General features: G+C 41.8%; 1 pseudogene; it reads right to left on the reverse strand.

Moving 5' to 3' along the window:
- Positions 1–1,618: 1,618 nt before the first annotated feature.
- On the reverse strand, positions 1,619–6,194 carry LOC118596574 (annotated as a pseudogene).
- Positions 6,195–6,645: the final 451 nt, after the last annotated feature.

Here is a 6,645-nt window from a genome sequence, read left to right on the forward strand (position 1 = left end):
GGTCTTGCTGTGGGTCCTTGCTGTTCTTGATCTTCAACTCTCATTGGCCAGGCATCAATCTGTTTTAGTGTTGGTTTTTCTCTTGAACTATAGACTTTTGTTTAGAAACTGCTCAAACTAGGGGAAAAAATCCTGTCAGGAAAGGCCAGGTAGTAAATGGATTCCTACTAAAATGCAATTTGGGGGCAGCAAAGGTTTAAAAGGCCATGGAGAAGTGGCATCATTGTCATTTGAGAATGGCTGATGACTGGCTTTCCTTGGCTACAGTGGGGAGGGGGGGAACACTGAAATTGCTGAATCAGGTCCTTACTCTGAATTCCACACACAGCATGCACTGCACAACAAATTTGTTACAAAATACTTGTTTCCTACTCAGAATTAAGGACAAGCTACCAATAGAAACAAATCAATACTAACACGCCAGGAGCCGAACAATTCCAGTTGTGGATAGCATGCATTTTGCAGAATTATGCCAAACAAAGGAACTGAATAGGCTGTGGGGAAGCACAGGAGTGGGAGTTGAGTGACATATTTGATGCATCAAGAGTTAATTCAGACATGGTACCGTATGCATGTAGTAATACACTGGTACATTTTATTTCTAAGGTATTAGTAACCTGGCAAAGCATTTGGTTAACAATGGAGAAAAATGCACATCAAAGAAATGCCCCAGCTTTGTAGAGCCCAATGCTGATGGCCTTTGCTGACCATCCCCTTCCCCCAGACCAGGTCCTGCAAGGACTTACAGCAGGACTGCTTGCCAGCTGTACTTGGCAGCAAAGTGAAGGACCCAGAAAGACAAGAGAAGTGGAAAAGAGATACATGTTCAATGGGAACTTAAAGGGCAAGGAAATGAGACACATCACCATCCACGTCCAAGACATGTGGGCAAGTCCCTCAAATCACTCCTAGATTAAACAATAGCAACTAACACTGTCACACCTAGACATACTTCCTTCATTTACCCAGAAGTACAATGCATAGAAATTTCAAGACTAGTGGGAAAAGAAAAATCACCAGAAGACAATTCAATGAAAACAGCTTTTCATTTCACACATCTCAAGAACTGACACACGCTCTCTTTCCACCCAGGCCACTTGTGGGTAAGCAGGGATGTCCCTGATGAAGGACACCAAATGGCTTTCTAGAGGAACTTCGAGCACTTTCTTTTGAGCCATAAACCAGGCCCCCCTGAGGATTCATGTGGCCTTGTAAGGCTAAGGATGACCCCAGGTCCCAAAGGTTCCGAGGTCATGCCCTTCCATCCCAGACAATGTCAGATACAGAAAATCTGCCATGTTACATTTTATATTTTGAAATATGGAATCATTTAATAAATTCTCTTGAGGTAATTAGTTATCAAAATGGTTTCTGCCAAGATTTCACACTAGCTTAAAATTCAATTTAGTCTTTTTCACATTTCTCTACAGTCATTGGCACCTTGATGTATTACAGAAAGCCACCTTCTCTGTCAGTCAGTATGGCCAGCAGCTATACCCTAAGCCCTCCCCCTACCATAGCCTCTTTGCTTCCCAGTGAACAAACGAGATGTCAATGCTGCCCTTTTACAAACTGTTTGAAAGGATTCAGAACGTCTGTAAACTGCAGTGTGAGAAGTTCAGTTTTGCTTATGAAGAGTAATTAAAAGGAGTGTTTGAGGGTTAAGCACAAGATTCAAAATGGAGACTTTTACTGCTGGGTCAAGATGTTCATGTTGCTCCTCCTGTGGGTCCCCTTCATTGAGTATCACAAAGGCTTTGTCTGGAACATGGTAGATGTCTACAGTGCTCTCCAATAGGGGTCACACCTTAACATTCTCCTGGCATATCTATGCAATGTCCCTCAGCTTTCTGACTGTCTTTGCCAGGAAATGTCTCTTTGACTGGCTGCATCCATTTGGCTGGTTTGACATCCTGGCTGCCTACACTCAAGTTCTTTGCTAGCCCTCCAGGACCAGCTTAGGAACTGTGGCAGTTCTTTGTGTTGAAATGATCTGTAGTGTTGCCCTGCGAGAACTGAAAGGCCTCTTCCATTTACTCAAAGCTGAGGCAACAAGGGAAGGAGCCATTGTGGTTTCTTGACCTTGTCAAACAGTTACACATCGTAATGTTTTTCGTCATAGTTCACATTAAAAAAAAAAAACAACTTAAGCCACTGAATGAATTCAAAATTGCCCTGAAATTTTCCTTTTACTAACTTGTCCGTAGAAATTATGCTGTCAACACCCCTCCTTGTGAAACCTGCTGGTCGTATTTTGAAGTTCTGGACACATTCGTGTTCTAGCTGGGCTTGGAATTTCCCTTCCTTAGAGGCAATGGACCCAGAGGAATAACATGTCTGTAAGCTGAGAGTACACAGCCGCTGAGCATAGCTGTCCATCATCTTTGTCTGATCACACTGCAGAGATGCTTGAATCCAGGCTAGCATGTCACATCCACTGAGATTTAAGACTGGTGAGTGACACTATCATCCAGTGCTATACTGGCCACACTGGTGTGGGTTCCTTGTTCATTTCTTTCCAACTGTCCCATATTTGCCTGCATGGTGATGTCACATAGACCCTGTGGTGGCACATCAAGGTAAAAGCCATCTATTTTGATCCTATTCAAGTCATTTCAATCACACTGAAAGCAAACATTCTTGTAAACCTATTAAATGCTCAGAGGAGGCTTTTATGCTATAAATACAAGGTTTATAATAAAATTGCAACTAATAATTACATTCCTTACTCTGATATAAAGATATTTTCCACATTTACAATGTTATTTATTATTGACAACATCTCAGTCAAGTCCTTCCATGACATCCATTGTATAGAAGAAGAAATCAAGGATTAGAGAAATAAAGCCACCCAAAGACTGAAAGCTGGTTCTTGGTGCTGATATATAGAGCCAAGATTGACCACAGGGATAGGACTTTTTCAGTTTGGAGGGATCTCTGGTTTCAAGGAGTCAAGGCTTATGCAAAAGGCAATCAAACATTAACACATACATAGTAGTTAGAATAATGGCCCAGTGGAAACATAGAACAAGACGTGAGGTCAGAGAAGGTGGCTCAGAAGAGTGACTCTTGACCAGTCTTTCCCTGATGAACAAGGGTGTACCACAAGGTTATAATTAGAGTACTTAGCACTAGAACAACACTTGCTGTACAACCAATACTCTTCCTTCATTCCATAGAGCTGTGGGGTTGGAGATACGGCTTAATGCTAAAGCACTTGTCTAGCATGTTCAGGGTCATGGGTTTGATCTGTATCACCAGAAAGAACAAACAATAAAGACAACAAAAACAGCGTGGTCTGCTTGTCTCTAGTCTAACAATTCATCTTCTGTCTCAATGACTCTTTTGTTCCACCCTGCCTCTCCTCTTTGAAGGCAAGTTTCTTGAGAGATAATGGTCACCTTTTTGATCCTAAGGTCTGAATCAGTGACTGAAAAGCAGAAGTACACACCATATGTTGGATGAACAAAGAAGCTAAAGAGTGAACCAATACGATGAAAGAAATTCTCCAAGAGCTAATAAAATATATTGTATTTTGAAAAAGACGTTAGAAATACCCATAGGAGAGGTGAATTCTGGTTCTACATGACTTGATAAGCAAGCATATGAAATTCAGGTTATTGTCCCAATAACCTCTGATTCCATTAGAAAGGTCTTGATGATGGCATTGATATTTGGGGCAGAAGAAGGGAAGAAAGAACAACTCCCATGTCAGACTTCAAAGATGGTTCCATTCCTATCCAAGCTGCCTTCCTAGTTCAGACTCTGAGCAACCAAGGCATGCTTCATTTTCAATGCAACTCTCCCCAAATGACATTATTCTCTGTAGATTATCAATTTCCTTGGGGTTCGTGACTATTTTATTTAATTTTGATGTCACGAAGACTCCAGTTTAGGTAGAGAAGCTCTTTTGTAGTTTGGGACGTAATTTCTTAATGAAGTAGCCATCCTCAGAGGTGCATTTGTGTATCAGGTGGTGGGAGTTTGATTACAGAAGCCCTGTGAGGAGATGTGATGCTACTGACCCGTGTGAGCCTCCTCCTGCAGCCATAAAACGTTACCTCAAATGTGGTTGCTCACAACAATAGAGACACAGTTTTGAGAAGCAGAAGGACAAATGGCAATGTCCTCAAGGCTACCCCCCCTCTCAAGGTTCCAGGAGGAATTCTGTCCATTCCTTTGTCTAGGTTCTAGTGCTTTGGGTGTATTATGGCTTGAGGCCCCATAATCATTCTCTGCCCAGTCTCCAAAGATTCCCATATTCTTCAGCCCATCCTCTCTGTGTCCTCTACAAGGTTGTTAATCCAGGGTGATCTCAGACAACAGCCTTCGATTTAATTACATCCAGATCATTTTCAAAATGAAGTTTGATCCACAGGCTTCAAGGAATAGAATATAGACTTATCTTTGCAGGGCAGGAGGCACACCACTCACTACTCAATATATGACCCATGGTTAAAAGACTCAAAGATAGCAGAGTTACTTCCTCAGGGAAAATGATGGGCATTTCCTCTCACCTCTTTTACTACAAGAGGAACATTGATTATTTCATGTTTTCGAGGTCAAAGAAAGGATCTCATATTGACAGGACACATCTCAGTTCTACCTAGGAGATATGCTCTGATGACTTTCAATATGCAGTGTTTGAACATGTTTGAGTTAGTTCAGTATGTTAAAAAGTGTAATGTTTTTACACAAAGGTCCTATAGTTCAGGCTCCTCTTACAGAGTCAGACCCGCCCCTCCCCACCCCCAATTTCCTCTCAGCAGCATGGCTGGCGGCTGCTCCTTATGACAAGGTTGCAGTCCTCACTATGGCTTCCTGCATATCTCATGACCTTCATACTAGTTGCTTGGCCCTGAGAGCCTTGGCTGGGCAATTTCTATCCATGGGCACAGTGCAGAGGGCAGCTCATCCCTGGAACAGAAATACAAGCAGTGGTTCTGACTCAGAGTTAAACTCTGGATGCTGTTCACAAAAGAGCTAGCACAGAGGAGGACCATTTTCAAATCACTCGATGTATTTACGAGTAGCCAAATCCATAATCCAAAGATCTACATTCCTGTTCGTCTAGGATGGAACACACAGTTTAATATGTTTCCCTGCTCAGAACAGTTTAACTTCTTCCAAGCTTAGTCTTATGTAAACATGATTTATAATCTGGAGTTTTGCAGCATCAACATAGTTCCAGGAGACTTGCTTATTGCTTTTTGGACTATGTGTTTTATCTATTTTATAATACCACTTATATAACATGATGAATATCTTCCTGCTGCTGGGAAAATTCTTTTGTTGCAACTTATACCCATGGAGTTCCACTGGGCTAACTCTTCTAGCGCTGCATTGCCCACACCCCTTTCCTGAGACACATGGGGTGTGAGGATCGCTTTATAAAGAGAGAGTGTGTGTGTGTGTGTGTGTGTGTGTGTGTGTGTGTGTGTGTGTGTAACAGATACCCACTGGTTTTCTTTGCTTTTAAAGTTTAGATCATGCCAAGTCAAGAACAGCCTTGAACTACAAGAGCTATGTAGAGACCTTCAACACACAACACTAATCTGCTCTTCACCATTAGCCTGACAGTTGGCAATGAATGAGTAAGGAAGCACTGACCACGAGGTGTTCCAAGGGAGGTATTTTCCCTGGGATTAACTGTTCTTACACAGTTTTCCCTATGCCGTCCGTTCTCAGCTTTTTTAAAGGGCATGGTTTCCATCTGTAGAAGGGAGATAATATTTCATGTGGGTTATTTTAATGATGAACAAAATCAGATTTCCCTTTTGTATTCCTCTTTAGATAGAGTCTGATATGAGAGTCATGAATACCCACTTTTTAGTGGGCCCAAGCTGCCACATCTTTGGATATTGAAGATGTACTTTGCCTATTTTGTGTGTGTGCATATGCATGCATGCGTGTATGTGTCTACCTGTGTACCTGTGTGTGTAAGAGGACTTACATGTGTGAATGTATAGGCCCAAAGTTGGTGTTGTGTGTTTTCCTTAATTGCTTTCTAACTTATTTTTTTTTGAGACAGGTATCTCATTGAACTAACAAGACCTTAGGATCACTTATCTCCCACCTTCTACCACCTGTGGTGCTGGAGTTATAGGTGCTGCTACTACACCCAAAAGCATCCTTATATGGGTGCTGGGCATCCACACTTGCTCCTCTTTCTTGTACAGGAACATCTGGGCCATCTCCCCAGTTGCCTTGATATCAAATTGGATATACATTTGCAGGGACAATATAGATGAAGTGACTTGTTAGGTAAGGTAGGAACTTTTGAGGTACATGTGAAGTTAATGCTTAAGTATCTCAGCCAAATTAGACTCAGTGGGAGGTGTAAGACTAGCAACCAACTGTGTTAGAACTCACTGGACAGATACTTGCTTTATCATGTTCATGGAGGCACTGTTTTTATAGAACACAAAATACAGAAGTAGCCACATTAAAAAAAATACATAGATAACATCTCTCCGAAGGGGCACCTTGCTGTACTTCAGTTGCTCATGTGGGCACATCCACCCATTTCACTAACATTGCCTCTGAAGAAATTCTTTTAAGCAAGGTAAAACAAATAAACTTAGTTTTGATCTTTTATTTGAAATTTGAAAGAGCTTGGTGGTCAAGGGCTGCCATAGGTCCTCT

The sequence above is a fragment of the Onychomys torridus genome, chromosome 15 (genome assembly GCF_903995425.1).
Source record: "Onychomys torridus chromosome 15, mOncTor1.1, whole genome shotgun sequence".
Taxonomy (NCBI): domain Eukaryota; kingdom Metazoa; phylum Chordata; class Mammalia; order Rodentia; family Cricetidae; genus Onychomys; species Onychomys torridus.